The sequence below is a fragment of the Corapipo altera genome, unplaced genomic scaffold (assembly GCF_003945725.1).
Source record: "Corapipo altera isolate COAL_440 unplaced genomic scaffold, ASM394572v1 45, whole genome shotgun sequence".
Classification (NCBI taxonomy): domain Eukaryota; kingdom Metazoa; phylum Chordata; class Aves; order Passeriformes; family Pipridae; genus Corapipo; species Corapipo altera.
In genome coordinates this window covers 8,846,392-8,858,839 of record NW_020884877.1, presented here as the reverse complement: position 1 = coordinate 8,858,839, position 12,448 = coordinate 8,846,392, and the positions used below count along the sequence as shown (strand labels likewise).

At 37.4% G+C, this 12,448-nt stretch overlaps 1 protein-coding gene across 1 annotated transcript in view; it reads left to right on the top strand.

Annotated features, from left to right (window-relative positions):
- The window catches only part of PARD3B (par-3 family cell polarity regulator beta), a 398,190-nt gene that overhangs the window by 100,234 nt on the left and 285,508 nt on the right, over positions 1-12,448 (top strand). The window lies entirely within an intron of this gene.

Here is a 12,448-nt window from a genome sequence, read left to right as displayed (position 1 = left end):
ATTGGTAATGTGAACATCTGTGAGGGAATAGTGGAAGTGCCAGACTTTTCAGAGGGGCTATAACTAGTTGGTAGGCTTCATGCTCATATGATGTGGAAGAAAGTACCCACAATATATAGATAAATCACCTACCATTAGTGACTCAGATGGTTTAACTGGTATTTTGTAATAATGCCAGAGGAAATACTAGTTGAGTAACTAGTAACTAGATGAGAATATTGGTGAGACTATGATCTGGTTGGATGTGCAGTGCATCTTAGGGCATTTCTGCTGATGTTTTGGGTGACCTCGTTCTGGGGAGATTTATGGACTAATTAAGTTGGTCAACACATGTCCAAGATGAGGAAAACTAATGGTAGACTCCTACAGGTGTCTGTGGGAATATGACTACAACAGAGATGTGCTGTGAATTTACATGACTTCTGTTAACATACTACTGGTTTGAGAATCTTGTACTCATGGATATCCAAAGAGAACCATGCTCCTGTGACAAAAGTGCATTTTTTTTCTTCTTCCCCCTAGAAGTACCATATTGGGGCTTTAAAAGACCTTAAAGGAAACCATCTAGAGACTTGTTAAAAAAGAGTGATTGTTTTTCAAAGCTTGCTAAAAATACCAGCATGGGGGGAAACCCTGTCAAGGTTGTTTTTCAGTGACATGTACTTACATCCCTGGTATGAAATGAAAGTTGAAACAGCGCCGTGTTTGCTGCTCTTGGATACGGGAACTTTCAGAAAGGGTTAGGTGCATAATCACATCAGCAGTTGTTGCCTCTTTTGTTCGCTTTTAATGCAGCTGCTAATGGATTCGTTCTTTTTTTTTTATTATTTTAACAAAGCATCAGTTAATGTGAGAATTAATATCTGATAATGGGGACCAAGAAATCTTTGAATGTTAATGGTATTATGCGTGCTCTCTCTACCCCTTTATATTTGCATTCTAATAGGATTGGAATATTTTAATGGCATTAAAAAAAAATCTGTAAAAAGACTGAGTGTGGGTAAACCCTCAGTGATGCATTTTTGGATGAGAAATTTGGGTCACCAGTTGATTTCACTGTCAGCATAACAACTGTGTTGACTGCAGAAGGAAAAAATGCCTTAATAGTTAGGAGGGTTATGTCCTGAGATCCTGTTTCCTAACCATAGAGTGAACTGCCTGAAGTCTAAGTGATTGAAAAGTAAACAAAAATGTAATTGGACTTGACTTAAATATATTTCTGCATTTATTTAAAAGAATCATTGATTTTCAGTGATTGATCATCACTAAAATGTTGACATGCAATTAAATGTCTTTACATTAAATTTAACGCTTTTTTAAAAGAGGAAAATGCATTATATGCATATTTATGCAATGATACTTAGCATACATTTATTCAGTCTTAATTTTTACATTTAACTTAGGAAATGCTGAGTGACAGTTCTTATTTAGTAGACTATTAATTTCTTCTTCATGGCTTGTGTCAAGCTAGTTTTAGTAATATAAGTTCAATTAAAACTGTGGAGAGCTAAAATGAATTTTAGTTAGGAAAAAATGAGTAACATTCTGGTCGTGTATTGGGAAGAGTTTTGCATTTAACACTGATATATTGAACAGAAGCAGTTTGCAGATGATGCATGATAGACTATGGAGCTGATAAAGAAGATGAGACCAGGAGGAGTTCCAGGACCAGTTCCTCCTGGTCTTAGAGCTAATGGTGCTCAGCTCTTGAGTTTAGTTGTTTTTCAGAGGGTGTAAGACAGAAAGAAAGACTAGTGAGCTTCCCTGTTTTTCAGTGCTCAGATGATTTTTCATTTTGAATGTGCTTTTTATTGAATTGAATTGCCTAGATAAACTGAAATGAGAATATACTCTTGGCACAGAATTGGCTTCTATGGCTGTTGGTAGCTCGTCACTTCATCTGTTCAGGGCGCTCCAGCTCCATGTGGTGAGCTCTAGGCTTTCCCCTCTTCAGGTGCCTGAGTTTCCTTAAAATGTTGCACAGGAACATGCTACTTGTGAGCACTTTCTCTGGAGGATAGGAATTGTCTATGGAATCCTGACACCTTTTTTACTCTAATTTACATTAACTTACAGATAAGGCAGTAGACTACCTCTCTTCCCTGTACTGAAACCCTGAAGGTCAAGTGGCCAAGGACTAGGTAGTTATTAGTACACTGCTGATAAGAGAGTAGGATGCAGCAGACTGGGAAGCACAGCTCTGCAAACTTCATTTTGATTAAAAACTGTATATTATTCCCAGGTAACCTAAAGAGCATATATAGGAAAAAGCAAAGAGCAAAAATAAATTTTTACCACAAATGTGGTTAGGACTTCTGTTTAGAGTATGTATCCTGTGCAATAGATACTTGGCAGATTTTCCACTGTTGGTTAATGTCTCTGAAGAGTAGATTAACTTTGGTTGTTTTCTGTTCTTCAGCTTATCTGAAATCCCCGAATCTCTGTGCAGGGCAGATGTGGAGAGTACACTTCTGGGTGTGGATCTTCTGAGGGAGGCAAATGGAAATGCCTTTCTGGCATGATGGTGTTAGACCACGGAGCTCCCAGTAAGAGCAACCAAACTGAACCTGGCCTTTGGGCATGAGTCTGCAGCCTCAGACTGTGTGGTGCCCAGATAAAACTTCTAGATTAAAGACTGAGAGAAAGGAGAAGGGAGTGGCATTTTTTTGCCTCTTAAACATCTCTCTCCAGTTTGTGTCAAAGTGGATAGTGGGCATCCTGGGGTTTACCAACTGTGGCATTCTTCGCTACAGTGTGTGTGTCTTGTGTTGTTTTGGTTTGGTTTTTCTTTTTATGTAGGCTTGTGAGTGGGTGTGGGTTTTTTTGTTTGGTTGGTTTCTTGTTTTATTTTGTTTTAGGGTTTTTTTAAAGTAGTTTGGGTACCCAGATCTTTAAATCAGGAGTAAAGTTGTTTTTGGGGACCTGCCTGAAGACCAGTGTTGAATTCTTCAGCGTGTCTGCTGAGTTACTAATAAAAAGCTATTTAACTTGCATTGGATAGGAACCCCTGAGACTTGATTTCAGCTAACTGTGGAAAAACACTCTTACTTGGAAAGAAAATAATTTGGCTGGAGGATAAGGATTCGAGGCAGAATGAATATATTTGTTAACTTGTCTGGAATCTTTCTTTGTGGATTTTTTTTCCCCTTGGGTTCTCTAAAGCCTAGAAAGCCTCAAAGAGCAGCACACCATTATGAAAATGATGTTTACCTGAAGGGGATTGAGTGCTCCGTGTGGCATAGCCACAGAAGAACAGAAAGCTGTACACGTGCAGGAACTGATTCAGAGGAGCAAGAATGTCACAATAGAATACTGGGGTTTTTGTCTCATGCTGGAAGAAAAACGTTTAAAAAAATCTTCCATAAAAGTAACTGAGGAACTGAATCAATATTGTTGGCTTTTTCTACCAACTCGAATATTCATGTATTTCAGACCTTGGAATGATGTCAGGTAACAAGGTGATGTGGCAATGAGGAAGGCAAATGTGATTCTACTGTGAATCCATTCGAGTCCTAGTAGTAAAGCTGGAAAAACATGAATTCTTCTTTACAGTGTCTGGTGAGACCTCAACATGGGTAGGTCAGGGAATAACCATGACCATTTGTCTGGAGTAGGCTAAAATACTGAGCTAGTTGTGTGCCTTCAGTTTTGATGACTGTGATATTCAATATTTTGAACATGCATGACAATGGAAAAATTTCAGGAGAATTTTCTATTAGCTGAAAGTATTTTACTCCTCTCCCATTGTGTTGTTTATTGAGGAGTTTAACTTACTTTTGAAAGTGGAGCCTGGTATATCATTTACTTTGAGGGTTTTTTATATAAAAATGCTTTGCTTTATGAATAGATCCCTTATAATTTGTAATGAGGAGTGGAAAATGGATGAACAAGCTTCTCTCTGAAAAATCACGTTTGAAATTTCTGAGTAATGATCTGAATGGTCTGAAGTAGTTTATTCCTAAGACATATCACTGTTTTGCAGAATATTCAAACTACTGCAATCAAAATTAAATTATGCCCTAAGAATGAAGATTATTTTTTCACAAAAAAGAAAGCTTCAGATCACATTAAAACAGTACTTTGGAGTAATAGGAGTCTGTTAATTGAATTCAACATGTTGGTTAAATATATTCTTCAGTGTTTTGTATTATTTAATAAAAAATTTTAGTTTCATTAGCATAGGTAAGAAACAATGCTTGGTGTTTTGCACTGTATTCAATGGAATGGAAAAGTTACCTTTTCTTTCAAGGCTTTTCTTACAGAAGATAGTCTCCTTAAGAAATGTTAAGATAATTTTAATCACTGCTCAGAGGTCAGACTTGCAGTCCCCATTTTTACAGCTAACTGTTACACGAAACTTTGCATCAAGGAAATGTCCAGCACTATACTTAATAGGGTATTGAAATTCAGACTTGGAAATGAGGTTTGCGTCAAAATCCATCTAATGAGCAATTATAAAACTACTTACAGAAAATGTACTTTGGTTTTACTTTTTGGGTCCTATACTGTTGGGGAAGGACAAGAACATTACTGGTATTGTACTTTTTCAAATTACGGTTATTTTTTTCTTGTGCATTCTGTTTTAATAGGATATGTTAATATTTGAATAACAAGTATCAATGCACGGGTATTAGAAAGGTATTTATGTGAGATCTTGTCTGCTTGTAAACACATTCATGTCCAAGGTATGCATAACATACATGTATACATACATTGTTACTGCCAGCTTTGCAAATGCCATTCTTCTCAGTTGAACTATGAATTTTAACTCTCAGAAAACCTCAAAAGTATGTTTAGTTTTACTGTGTATCTTGAACATGATGTCAACATTTAATTTGTTTACTAAGAAATTAAGAAACTGATCTATGAAATTATGCTGTGGGCAACTAATGTTAGGGTAAAAAAAATGACTGAAATTTATAATATGTAGATCATTCTTTTAAGGAGTATAATGAGCAAGGCAGCGGTAGGATGTCTGTTGTGAACTGATTGCTGAAATGAGTAATTGTCACTGAAGGGTTTTTTGTTATTGCTAGAGCTGTGACTATCTCTAGAAATGTTACTTCTAGTTTTATTGTTTTCACAGTAATGGTGCATTACGATGTCAAGCCAAAATAAATTTTTTCTAGTCCTTTTGTTCTGGTAGTACATTTTGGAATGGATTTTTCTGGAACTGCAGTGTTTGGAACCACTACGCTGCTTCTAAAGTTTCGGAATATTTCACGATTTTGTATGTTACTGATCTTCTGGGGCAGCATAACCTTATAGTTGTTGTAGAGTTCTTGGACTGGTTTGCCTTTAAAAAGAAGAAAACACAGTTCTTCTGTGAGTGACAATGGTTGACTTTGTAGTCTTCTATTAATGAGTGTGATGAATCAAGCTGTGTAAACTAGCCAATTACTAAATAGATTCTGAGGGTTTTGGTGACATTTCTGTTGCATTTCTGTTAAATTTCTCTCCTCTCCCCTCATGTTCCTATGTCTCAAATTTTATGCATAAAAGGACAATGATGTTTAGGAGCTGTTTTTAGGAACATGGTTGCTCGAGGCCAAGGTCAGCTGACTTCTACTGCTGAAGCATATAGGGGTCATGACTTCTGAAAATGAGGTCACTGTGTGAAAGGCAAAAGGTATTAATTTTCTATTTTTTCAAAGGGCTGTGCATGCTTTATTATAATGCACTAGAAACTGCCTAGGAATGCTGTTATTGACAGAATTAATAATAAACTAGGAGAGACTGATAGCATTAGTTTATCATTAGGGACAGACCTTTCTTCATCAAGGTGACAACCAGTTTTGTAAGCTTACTTTTGCCTTTCTAGAGCCTGACATATAAACTGTCAGAGACAGGGCAAATAATGCAGTCTCACTAAGCAAGGCATCAGTAGGAATTGGACTCTTGGCAGTTGTAAATACTGAAATGTTTTTCTGCACAGACAGAAACACAGTGTGAGAACTGCATGACGTGTGGCAACATCCCAAGATTTATCAAGCCTGTCTGTGCTAATGGAAGTTGTTGTGTGTGCTATGCTGTACAGATGGTTTTACACTTTCTGATGGGTTTTACAATTCAAGTATTTTTGTGCTGCTTTTTTTTTGTACTTCTGAAGTTTCGTTGCCCCATCCTGTAATGTCCTCTAGAAAGATCAAAGCTGTTTAAACCCAAGTAAACAGCTAGTTCATATGCTGTCACTGAGTAATGGGGGCAAAAGCAAAAACTTATTTTTGCACATGGTGCATGCTGTCAGATCAGTGAGAGAGAGGGAAAATAAAACTTGGTAGAAGTTGATCTGGGTTTGTCTCAGCTTAACATCTAGGAAGGCTAAATGCACACTCAAGACAGTAGCCAAGGAAAGCAATTTTGGCTATTTGACACTTGTGAGGTCACAGCTGGACTACTGTGTCTCCTTTGATGCAAGAAAGACATTGACATATTTGGAGGAAGCTCAGCACAGGGCCACCAACCAGGTCAGGGATTGAACACATGACTTGGGGAGAAAAGGTGAGTGACCTTCATAAGATAAAGGGGATCTTGTTGCTGTTTACAGCTACTTACTGAGAGAGTATAGAGGATGCTACACCCTACCTTCTTGAAAGTCCACAGTGAGAAAACAAGAGTAAATGGGCATTAGAGGTCGTAAGGAAGATCCTATTAAGATATGAGAAACCTCTTTTTGCACTACAAGGAACTGGAACAGATGCCCTGATACTGGTGAAATCCATATCCTTAAAGATGCACATAACTGGGTCAGCCTCTGAGCAACCTGAACCAACTTTAAAGTTTGAGCCAAGTGCCAGCATGGCCTTACTTTGAGTGAAAGAGAGGACCAGTGACTTCTAGAGGACTCTTCCAACCTAAGTTGTTCTGTAGGCCCTACTTGTTAGACTGGAATCTGGAAAATATATGAAGGTTGAAGTGCTTAATACAAATTGGCTTTTAACATCATAAATGATTGCCTAGATTATGAAGTGCCATGCAAATTCCTAAGAATTTGAGTTATACCCTCTGGTCTTACTTGAAATGATATAATGTCTCTTCACCACAGTTTACTTTGGTTTAAATTTCTGAGGATTTTCACTCGTCTCTGTAATCCGAAGGTTAGCAAGCTACCTCGAAGGACTCTGCTTCCTTAAATTTTGTATTCATTGTGTGCAGCTGAGACACTAGAAGGGAAAAGTAAAAACAAGTAAAAATTGTTGGTACCGCAAGTACATCTGCCAGTGTACTGAAGGGCAATGTTTTCTTCAAGCATTTATAGCTAAGGAGGCTCAAAAGCTTCATAATCAGCTTCTACCCATTTTATACAAAGCTGTGAAATGTTTCAGCCACCTCAAATGGCAATTTGAGTTCTCTTCGTTTGGCTTTCCACCCATCTGCCTCACTTCATCATGTGTGGCTTGGGGTATCCAGTGGTGATGTGGGTTCTCTATTCAACGAGGATGCTTGTACTGTCAGGTGGATTTTGTGATGTTGTGTAACTAAACTGTTAATTTAGCATTGAAATAGTATTCTAAGGTAAGATAATTCGTATTATGAAATTGCTATAATTCATGTTATGAGAGTGAACACTTATTGCTGCTTACCCACAATATAGTAACTAAGATGTCACTTTCATTTCTAAGTATAGACTGTCTTATTTCATGGCACAGTAAATTTTTCCTTTTCAGTGACTGATTACAATGAGTGCATTTGACAAGCACAGTTCTAGTAAGTAATGAAGTCTTTCATATTAATTATCTGCATTTTTATAGTGCCATTTTAAACGGACTCTCCAAAATTAACTCATCTTCTATGAAGTCCATATAGGTGAAAGTACTCAGTTTCAAGTTAAGCAGAAAGGAAATAATCAGTCTTGCAGTCCTCCTTGTATTTGTTTTTTTTTCACTTGGATAGAGGAAGAAAAAAAGCAAAGGGCATTTGTTATCTAGCAAAACTCAGAAGCTATTTCACATGAAAACATAATGAGTGTGACAGGCTACAAATAGCATTGAACATGAATCTTTTACAGAAGAAAGGAGAAATGTCCTTTGGTATATTTACTTCAATCAACCCTAATAAGGCTTGTTTTATGTGTTTTATGCATCCGCCATCATAATTATAAATCCTTGACATTTTAGCACTAGCATTTATATCTGCCAGGGAAGCTACCCAGAGTCAACCCTCAAGGAATGTCTGTATTGTACTATGGATCTCCGTAACAGCTCTCAAGTAGTTACTAAGTGGCTTAAAAAATTACATCTCAGTCATGCTTGAAGGGCTCATCAAACTTTGCCACAAATATCAATGTTAAGTACCCAATCAACTGCATTGTTTGAAGTACAGTCACGTGTGCCCACGAAGGAATAGGTTGGACAGGAAGAAGAATTATAGAAGGGCTCATCAATCAGGTAGCTGTTTTGGTTTGTTTTTGTTTTTTTTTTTCATGACCTTTCAAAAACTCCTTTCCCTTCCCCCTGGAAGAACTGGGGCTTGAGCAGGATCTGGTCTCTCTTCTAGGCATGCTGCATCTCTTCCTATTTAATATTTTCCATGTATCCTTGGAAACTTTTGAGAGCAGAGGCTACCAGTGTTTGTACAGGGTGCAGCAGGATTCTCTTGGCTGCTTTTGGACAGTACCAAAAAAAAAATCTGAATAATAAGGGTAGGAGAAGTGTCAGGTGGTCTTTGGGAAGATACTTTGGTGTATGTCGTTTTGGCATGTAGGTAAACAAGATGAGCTAATCACCATAGCTTTCATGTAATGTATCTGTAATTTGTTTTCATATGTAGGTGTGAAGGAAGGATTGCCATATGGTGTGTATATTGGTATTTTTCCTTGACAGCCTTTATTTTAAGTTAAAGGAATTCCAAGGCATACTATTATGTAAGAATACCATTTCAAATACTTATCAGTATGTACCAGAAGAATACCTTGAAAGAATGCTGAAGAAAGGTTGTAGAGCTCCAGGAAAGTTTTAAATTGAAAAATTAAATAACACTTTCATCCATTTTTGAGGTACCCTAATTACCTCAGTTCTGTCTATGTTGCACTGTTACCAGTCTTTCATCTTTTAACCATTTGAACAGGATTTTTTCCTAAGTAATATATAAAATCTGATTTTACATTAATTAGTTTGTGGAGTTCTGAAGCAGCTTTCACAATGGCTTTGTGAAGTTTTTTTTTTTTCAACATATGGTACATTTTACTCTCGGTCATCTTGCCTTGATGTAAAGTCTACTTGTCCCCTCATGGGCATAAGTTCAAAGTATCACTTGTACCTGTAGAAGAGTTTCTGTTAGGAAGGTGAACTCCTTGAAAGAACTGCAGAAATGTTCCTGCTGTTGTGTTCGTGCTTGGTGACACCTGTGTGCACAGTGCTCTGGTGTGCTGTCATGGGAGTGGAGGCACAAACATTGGTCCAGCTTCGTTAAAGAAGACAGAGATCCATCACTACTGCGAGATTACAGACAGTGGTAATCTAAGGAAAATGTTAACTCAGTGATGTGTGGACAGAAATTTGCTTTGTGTGGTTCACAGAGCTGAAGCAGCTGGAGGTAGAGAGTTGCTTTTCTTCCCGGTTTAGTTCCCTGAACTGCCCCACCATGGGTCTAGTGAGTTGTAGCACTGGTGGTTGGGGAAAAAAGAAAGCTGGGCCACAGCAACCTCAAAGTAGATGTCAGATTTTGAATTTAAGATGGCCTGGTGCAAAGTGCCGGCTAAAAGGTAACTTTGCCTTGTTTTGGTGCTTGTGCTTGAGTATCTTAGATGGCTGGAGTAAAGAACTGTCCCTGCCAAACATATAACTGAAAAGGGAAAGTTGCTGAAAGAAAGGAGGGGAAAAAAAGAGAAAAGCATCCCTTGATCTCTTTTCCCTTTTTGCATTAGTCATATGTAGGCTGCTGTCAACTGCAGCCCTTTTCCATCTGTCTGGTTGTTTGCATGTGCAAGCACCTGAGGAGAAGTGAAGTTTTAATCTTATAAATTTTTTTTAAATGTTATTTTGAACATTGCTGTACTCTGGTGTCAGTGTGTCACATATAGAAACAGTGTGTGTCCTTCTGCCTCTTTGTTATGTGTGTGTAGGGATAAACACAAGGTTAGTCCTATAGACCCCAGACTGAGTGACCGGAGAACAAGGTAATGTGATACTGTGGTGAACATCAATTTCTGCTGTAGCTTGAGCCATTCTCCTTATGTCAGGAAGTTCAATGAAATAGTCACTAAGCTTTTCACTCACTCCTCCTGGCAGCTCTTTGTTAAAATGCAGGTGCTTTCTGTGGAAAGTCTTTACTAATGGACCTCCAAAAGGGAGAATTTTCTAGCTGCATTATTTCATAAGCAACTAATAATCGCTCCCACAGGAGCCAGAAGCACTGGCCATCAGAAGTAAAGATATGGTTAAAATAAACAGTCTTGTTTCCTAAGTGAGCATTTGAAGTCATGGACAAGAATTATCTGAACAGGAAACAAATATGTCTGGAAGAAACCCACAATTTCACTACTTTCAGTTGTCCATAAGTGAGAGAAGAATGTAGATAAAGGGAATGTGAAAAAAAATGGAGGGAAAATTTCCATCCAACCTAATGAAAAATTTAATGCAAGTCGAGCATTTAATTCCTTTTTGTTTCTTACTATATAATTTTAACTGTGGAAAATTGCATCTTTTCAATCACTCACTGATGCTAGCCTATGACTGAGAACTTCTCTTAGTGATTTTATCTAACAGTAATTGAAAGCTGATTAATTCAATTGCAAACAAGCTTTTATTTTGCCATTTCTTCTTTAGTTCTTTGTGTATATGCCTGGTGTTTGGGGTCAGAAACAGAAACAGTGGTGTCTATTTTCTAATTCAGTACAGAAAAGCTAGTAAAATACAGTTTTTAACCTTATTAACAGTAATCTAGTTGTCTAGTTGTTTGAAGACAAATAATGCTGAAACCTTTTTTCTAAAATTATGTATAGGGCAATGTAAAATCAGCTGGTTTTGGCTTAACAAACAAGTGCCTTAAAGCAAGATCTGTAATGTTCAAAGGTGAGGATGTTTTCCTTTGGAGTTCTGAAACTCCATGAAGTTGTTTATGTCTAATTGAGCTTAATTAGCAAGCTCTAAAACAAAACTACTTTACTTTGAATTTGGAAGGACTTCTGTTTGCTGCTTCTCATGTGCACGGTGCCTGTGTGAGCACACAGGGAGGCTGCGGTGTGTTCTCCTGCGAGCCCTGCGCTCCAGCACGTTGTGCAGCTGCTGCAGGCGGAGTGACAGCAAGGCTGCTGCACCTTGGGCCTGCAAGGTGCATGCGGTGAGTTTTGGAAGGGCCAAGAGCCCGCTGGGAAACGTAACATTCCACATGGGAGCAGGGGTAAGGGAACACTTTTTCTCATGGGGATTTTTGAAATGAAAGTTTGAATTTCTTTTTTTTTTTTTTTAGTAGTTCCCCAGGATAAAATACACTGCTACCTCATGCTCAGTCCCTTTTTCAGTCAGTAACATCATTGTCTGCTATTAGTATTTACCCACCTTTTTGATTATGAGGATTGATCTTAATTGAATGTGTGTCTATTGCTCTCTGTGTTTGGGAATATAGACACATAATTTTTGCATAATCTTGTTTTACTTTTCTGCAAGCTCTGCAATTGAAATATTATTAAACTATTGAAAGAACTGTGGCATAGGACAGTGTACAAAGTTTAAATTTGACTGTACTACAATGCCTTAAGATGCCACTTACATACAACAAAAATGCTAATAAAAACTTTCATTATTGCTGCCTTGTGTTGTCATTGCGTCCGTATTGGTAGGGAGGAGTTTGGTAATCAAAAATGACAGACAAGTGCTAAATTCTGATAATTTATTGATTTTCTAGGTAATTGGTGGGATGTTAATAGAGATTGCAATAATACTGAGCTAGAACCATTTCACCTATACAGGAGTACATACATGTCTTTCACAGTAAATATTTATATTGTTTAAATAACCTCTAAAAAATGAGATGCCAGACTACAGCAAGTGTACAAAACTGCAGAATTTACGCAGTTTACAAATATCTACAGTAGTACTTTGGTGTCTTTAAAAAAAAAATAAAAATCATCTGACCTACTAAACTCTCAGTATTTGTAAATATTGAACTGGTAAAGAATAAACTAGTGTTGCTGTTTTCAGTATATGTTTGTGAGGGGTTTCTTAATGTGTCCTGAAATGCTTTTCAATCAGAAGAGTTTGGCAGCCTGTTCCAATTAAAGAATTTTCCATACTGGAAATGAGAAGTCAATTATGACGATTATTTTTGAGTAGTTGATTTATATAACCTTAATTGTATTCATTCTCTTTGAAAGGCTGAAGCAGATATTTATAATACTTTGAACAATTAGCAGTGTATTTATGTTAGATTTGCTACTGATAAGATACTCCTACAACTGCAGTCCTGAGGAGTTATCTCCCAAATAAACATTTTAGAAAACAAATGGCTG